This window comes from Pseudophryne corroboree, unplaced genomic scaffold (assembly GCF_028390025.1).
Source record: "Pseudophryne corroboree isolate aPseCor3 unplaced genomic scaffold, aPseCor3.hap2 scaffold_410, whole genome shotgun sequence".
Classification (NCBI taxonomy): Eukaryota; Metazoa; Chordata; class Amphibia; order Anura; family Myobatrachidae; genus Pseudophryne; species Pseudophryne corroboree.
This window is the reverse complement of record NW_026970045.1, coordinates 427,501-432,500: the sequence shown is the minus strand read 5'-3', so window position 1 is coordinate 432,500 and position 5,000 is coordinate 427,501. Positions and strand designations below refer to the sequence as shown.

At 39.3% G+C, this 5,000-nt stretch overlaps 13 non-coding genes across 13 annotated transcripts; all 13 read left to right on the top strand.

Annotated features, from left to right (window-relative positions):
• Positions 1-131: 131 nt before the first annotated feature.
• Positions 132-247, top strand: LOC135024977 (U5 spliceosomal RNA). Its single transcript, XR_010221785.1, has one exon. It is a non-coding gene; the product is annotated as a U5 spliceosomal RNA (small nuclear RNA).
• A 270-nt stretch (positions 248-517) lies between these two features.
• LOC135024692 (U5 spliceosomal RNA) lies at positions 518-633 on the top strand. Its single transcript, XR_010221506.1, has one exon. It is a non-coding gene; the product is annotated as a U5 spliceosomal RNA (small nuclear RNA).
• A 274-nt stretch (positions 634-907) lies between these two features.
• On the top strand, positions 908-1,023 carry LOC135024380 (U5 spliceosomal RNA). Its single transcript, XR_010221205.1, has one exon. It is a non-coding gene; the product is annotated as a U5 spliceosomal RNA (small nuclear RNA).
• Positions 1,024-1,305: 282 nt separating this feature from the next.
• On the top strand, positions 1,306-1,421 carry LOC135024922 (U5 spliceosomal RNA). Its single transcript, XR_010221732.1, has one exon. It is a non-coding gene; the product is annotated as a U5 spliceosomal RNA (small nuclear RNA).
• A 274-nt stretch (positions 1,422-1,695) lies between these two features.
• On the top strand, positions 1,696-1,811 carry LOC135024627 (U5 spliceosomal RNA). Its single transcript, XR_010221440.1, has one exon. It is a non-coding gene; the product is annotated as a U5 spliceosomal RNA (small nuclear RNA).
• A 281-nt stretch (positions 1,812-2,092) lies between these two features.
• Positions 2,093-2,208, top strand: LOC135024598 (U5 spliceosomal RNA). Its single transcript, XR_010221412.1, has one exon. It is a non-coding gene; the product is annotated as a U5 spliceosomal RNA (small nuclear RNA).
• Positions 2,209-2,482: 274 nt separating this feature from the next.
• LOC135024709 (U5 spliceosomal RNA) lies at positions 2,483-2,598 on the top strand. Its single transcript, XR_010221523.1, has one exon. It is a non-coding gene; the product is annotated as a U5 spliceosomal RNA (small nuclear RNA).
• Positions 2,599-2,880: 282 nt separating this feature from the next.
• On the top strand, positions 2,881-2,996 carry LOC135024920 (U5 spliceosomal RNA). The gene has a single exon (XR_010221730.1). It is a non-coding gene; the product is annotated as a U5 spliceosomal RNA (small nuclear RNA).
• Positions 2,997-3,270: 274 nt separating this feature from the next.
• On the top strand, positions 3,271-3,386 carry LOC135024807 (U5 spliceosomal RNA). Its single transcript, XR_010221619.1, has one exon. It is a non-coding gene; the product is annotated as a U5 spliceosomal RNA (small nuclear RNA).
• A 270-nt stretch (positions 3,387-3,656) lies between these two features.
• On the top strand, positions 3,657-3,772 carry LOC135024591 (U5 spliceosomal RNA). Its single transcript, XR_010221409.1, has one exon. It is a non-coding gene; the product is annotated as a U5 spliceosomal RNA (small nuclear RNA).
• A 269-nt stretch (positions 3,773-4,041) lies between these two features.
• On the top strand, positions 4,042-4,157 carry LOC135024589 (U5 spliceosomal RNA). The gene has a single exon (XR_010221407.1). It is a non-coding gene; the product is annotated as a U5 spliceosomal RNA (small nuclear RNA).
• A 274-nt stretch (positions 4,158-4,431) lies between these two features.
• Positions 4,432-4,547, top strand: LOC135024655 (U5 spliceosomal RNA). Its single transcript, XR_010221469.1, has one exon. It is a non-coding gene; the product is annotated as a U5 spliceosomal RNA (small nuclear RNA).
• Positions 4,548-4,816: 269 nt separating this feature from the next.
• On the top strand, positions 4,817-4,932 carry LOC135024865 (U5 spliceosomal RNA). The gene has a single exon (XR_010221676.1). It is a non-coding gene; the product is annotated as a U5 spliceosomal RNA (small nuclear RNA).
• The last annotated feature ends 68 nt before the right edge of the window (positions 4,933-5,000 follow it).

Below are 5,000 nucleotides of genomic sequence, written 5' to 3'. Positions count from 1 at the left end.
AAACAGTATAAACCATGCTTATAGCAAGGGGAAGCCAGGTGAGAAATCTGCTTTCTTTCAAATTGGGCACTCACTTTGAGCTGAATGAGGACTGCTGGCATGGCACTCAGGCGACAGGTGGAATCTAGGTCATGCTCTGGTTGCTCTTCAGAACGAACAAATCTTTCGCCTTTTACTAAAGATTTCCGTGGAGAGGAGCAAAACTGAGTTTTATCTCAATTTTTGTATGCCATGTCTTATTGAGGTTTCTTTTATTGGTTTAAAGATAGAACGAGTGTGCTTTAATGTAAGCTCATTTGCATAGAAATGACAGTAAATGTCTGTTTCTTTTCAAACAGAACTTTCTTGACCATACTAATTGCTTGAAAGATCTGGGAGCACATGGAAAAGAGTACAAACCATGCTTATAGCAAGGGGAAGCCTGGTGAGAAATCTGCTTTCTTTCAAATTGGGCACTCACTTTGAGCTGAATGAGGACTGCTGGCATGGCACTCAGGCAACAGGTGGAATCTAGGTCATGCTCTGGTTGCTCTTCAGAACGAACAAATCTTTCGCCTTTTACTAAAGATTTCCGTGGAGAGGAGCAAAACTGAGTTTTATCTCAATTTTTGCATGCCCCATCTTATTGGGGTTTCTTTTATCGGTTTAAAGATAGAACGAGTGTGCTTTAATGTAAGCTCATTTGCATAGAAATGACAGTAAATGTCTGTTTCTTTTCAAACAGAACTTTCTTGACCATACTAATTGCTTGAAAGATCTGGGAGCACATGGAAAAGAGTACAAACCATGCTTATAGCAAGGGGAAGCCTGGTGAGAAAACTGCTTTCTTTCTTTCAAATTGGGTGCTCACTATGAGCTGAATGAGGACTGCTGGCATGGCACTCAGGCGACAGGAGGAATCTTGGTCCTGCTCTGGTTTCTCTTCAGAACGAACAAATCTTTCGCCTTTTACTAAAGATTTCCGTGGAGAGGAGCAAAACTGAGTTTTATCTCAATTTTTGCATGCCCCATATTATTGGGGTTTCTATTATTAGTTTAAAGACAGAACGAGTGGGCTTTCTTAGTAGCTTTGATGTAAGTTTATTTGCATAACAATGACAGTAAATGCCTGTTTCTTTTCAAAAAGAACTTTCTTGACCATACTAATTGCTTGAAAGATCTGGGAGCACATGGAATAGAATACAAACCATGCTTATAGCAAGGGGAAGCCTGGTTAGAAATCTGCTTTCTTTCAAATTGGGTGCTCACTTTAAGCTGAATGAGGACTGCTGACTTGGCACTCAGGCGACAGGTGGAATCTTGGTCATGCTCTGGTTTCTCTTCAGAACGAACAAATCTTTCGCCTTTTACTAAAGATTTCTGTGGAGAGGAGCAAAACTGAGTTTTATCTCAATTTTTGTATGCCCCGTCTTATTGAGGTTTCTTTTATTGGTTTAAAGATAGAACGAGTGTGCTTTAATGTAAGTTCATTTGCATAGAAATGACAGTAAATGTCTGTTTATTTTCAAACAGAACTTTCTTGACCATACTAATTGCTTGAAAGAACTGGGAGCACATGGAAAAGAGTACAAACCATGCTTATAGCAAGGGGAAGCCTGGTGAGAAATCTGCTTTCTTTCTTTCAAATTGGGTGCTCACTTTAAGCTGAATGAGGACTGCTGGCTTGGCACTCAGGCGACAGGTGGAATTTTGGTCATGCTCTGGTTTCTCTTCAGAATGAATAAATCTTTCGCCTTTTACTAAAGATTTCCGTGGAGAGGAGCAAAACTGAGTTTTATCTCAATTTTTGCATGCCCCATATTATTGGGGTTTCTTTTATCAGTTTAATGACAGAATGAGTGTGCTTTCTTGGTAGCTTTAATGTAAGTTTATTTGCATAACAATGACAGTAAATTCCTGTTTCTTTTCAAACAGAACTTTCTTGACCATATTAATTACTTGAAAGATCTGGGTGCACATGGAATAGAGTACAAACCATGCTTATAGCAAGGGGAAGCCTGGTTAGAAATCTGCTTTCTTTCAAATTGGGTGCTCACTTTAGCTGAATGAGGACAGCTGGCTTGGCACTCAGGCGACAGGTGGAATCTTGGTCATGCTCTGGTTTCTCTTCAGAATGAACAAATCTTTCGCCTTTTACTAAAGATTTCCGTGGAGAGGAGCAAAACTGAGTTTTATCTCAATTTTTGCATGCCCCATCTTATTGGGGTTTCTATTATTGGTTTAAAGATAGAACGAGTGTGCTTTAATGTAAGCTCATTTGTATAGAAATGACAGTAAATGTCTGTTTCTTTTCAAACAGAACTTTTTTGACCATACTAATTGCTTGAAAGATCTGGGAGCACATGGAAAAGAGTACAAACCATGCTTATAGCAAGGGGAAGCCTGGTGAGAAATCTGCTTTCTTTCTTTCAAATTGGGCGCTCATTTTGAGCTGAATGAGGACTGCTGGCATGGCACTCAGGCGACAGGAGGAATCTTGTTCATGCTCTGGTTTCTCTTCAGAACGAACAAATCTTTCGCCTTTTACTAAAGATTTCCGTGGAGAGGAGCAAAACTGAGTTTTATCTCAATTTTCGCATGCCCCATATTAATGGGGTTTCTATTATTAGTTTAAAGACAGAACGAGTGTGCTTTCTTAGTAGCTTTGATGTAAGTTTATTTGCATAACAATGACAGTAAATGCCTGTTTCTTTTCAAAAAGAACTTTCTTGACCATACTAATTGCTTGAAAGATCTGGGAGCACATGGAATAGAGTACAAACCATGCTTATAGCAAGGGGAAGCCTGGTTAGAAATCTGCTTTCTTTCAAATTGGGTGCTCACTTTAAGCTGAATGAGGACTGCTGACTTGGCACTCAGGCGACAGGTGGAATCTTGGTCATGCTCTGGTTTCTCTTCAGAACGAACAAATCTTTCGCCTTTTACTAAAGATTTCTGTGGAGAGGAGCAAAACTGAGTTTTATCTCAATTTTTGTATGCCCCGTCTTATTGAGGTTTCTTTTATTGGTTTAAAGATAGAACGAGTGTGCTTTAATGTAAGTTCATTTGCATAGAAATGACAGTAAATGTCTGTTTATTTTCAAACAGAACTTTCTTGACAATACTAATTGCTTGAAAGAACTGGGAGCACATGGAAAAGAGTACAAACCATGCTTATAGCAAGGGGAAGCCTGGTGAGAAATCTGCTTTCTTTCTTTCAAATTGGGTGCTCACTTTAAGCTGAATGAGGACTGCTGGCTTGGCACTCAGGCGACAGGTGGAATCTTGGTCATGCTCTGGTTTCTCTTCAGAACGAATAAATCTTTCGCCTTTTACTAAAGATTTCCGTGGAGAGGAGCAAAACTGAGTTTTATCTCAATTTTTGCATGCCCCATCTTATTGGGGTTTCTTTTATCGGTTTAAAGATAGAACGAGTGTGCTTTAATGTAAGCTCATTTGCATAGAAATGACAGTAAATGTCTGTTTCTTTTCAAACAGAACTTTCTTGACCATACTAATTGCTTGAAAGAACTGGGAGCACATGGAAAAGAGTACAAACCATGCTTATAGCAAGGGGAAGCCTGGTGAGAAATCTGCTTTCTTTCAAATTGGGCGCTCATTTTGAGCTGAATGAGGACTGCTGGCATGGCACTCAGGCGACAGGAGGAATCTTGGTCATGCTCTGTTTTCTCTTCAGAATGAACAAATCTTTCGCATTTTATTAAAGATGTCCGTGGAGAGGAGCAAAACTGAGTTTTATCTCAATTTTTGTATGCCTGGTCTTATTGAGGTTTCTTTTATTGGTTTAAAGATAGAACGAGTGTGCTTTAATGTAAGCTCATTTGCATAGAAATGACAGTAAATGTCTGTTTATTTTCTAACATAACTTTCTTGACCATACTAATTACTTGAAAGATCTGGGAGCACATGGAATAGAGTACAAACCATGCTTATAGAAAGGGGAAGCCTGGTTAGAAATCTGCTTTCTTTCAAATTGGGTGCTCACTTTAGCTGAATGAGGACAGCTGGCTTGGCATTTAGGCGACAGGTGGAATCTTGGTCATGCTCTGGTTTCTCTTCAGAATGAACAAATCTTTCGCCTTTTACTAAAGATTTCCGTGGAGAGGAGCAAAACTGAGTTTTATCTCAATTTTTGCATGCCCCATCTTATTGGGGTTTCTTTTATTGGTTTAAAGATAGAACGAGTGTGCTTTAATGTAAGCTCATTTGCATAGAAATGACAGTAAATGTCTGTTTCTTTTCAAACAGAACTTTCTTGACCATACTAATTGCTTGAAAGATCTGGGAGCACATGGAAAAGAGTACAAACCATGCTTATAGCAAGGGGAAGCCTGGTGAGAAATCTGCTTTCTTTCTTTCAAATTGGGTGCTCACTTTAAGCTGAATGAGGACTGCTGGCTTGGCACTCAGGCGACAGGTGGAATCTTGGTCATGCTCTGGTTTCTCTTCAGAATGAACAAATCTTTCGCCTTTTACTAAAGATTTCCGTGGAGAGGAGCAAAACTGAGTTTTATCTCAATTTTTGCATGCCCCATGTTATTGGGGTTTCTTTTATCGGTTTAAAGATAGAACGAGTGTGCTTTAATGTAAGCTCATTTGTATAGAAATGACAGTAAATGTCTGTTTCTTTTCAAACAGAACTTTCTTGACCATACTAATTGCTTGAAAGATCTGGGAGCACATGGAAAAGAGTACAAACCATGCTTATAGCAAGGGGAAGCCTGGTGAGAAATCTGCTTTCTTTCAAATTGGGTGCTCACTTTAGCTGAATGAGGACAGCTGGCTTGGCACTCAGGCGACAGGTGGAATCTTGGTCATGGTCTGGTTTCTCTTCAGAATGAACAAATCTTTCGCCTTTTACTAAAGATTTCCGTGGAGAGGAGCAAAACTGAGTTTTATCTCAATTTTTGCATGCCCCATCTTATTGGGGTTTCTTTTCTTGGTTTAAAGATAGAACGAGTGTGCTTTAATGTAAGCTCATTTGTATAGAAATGACAGTA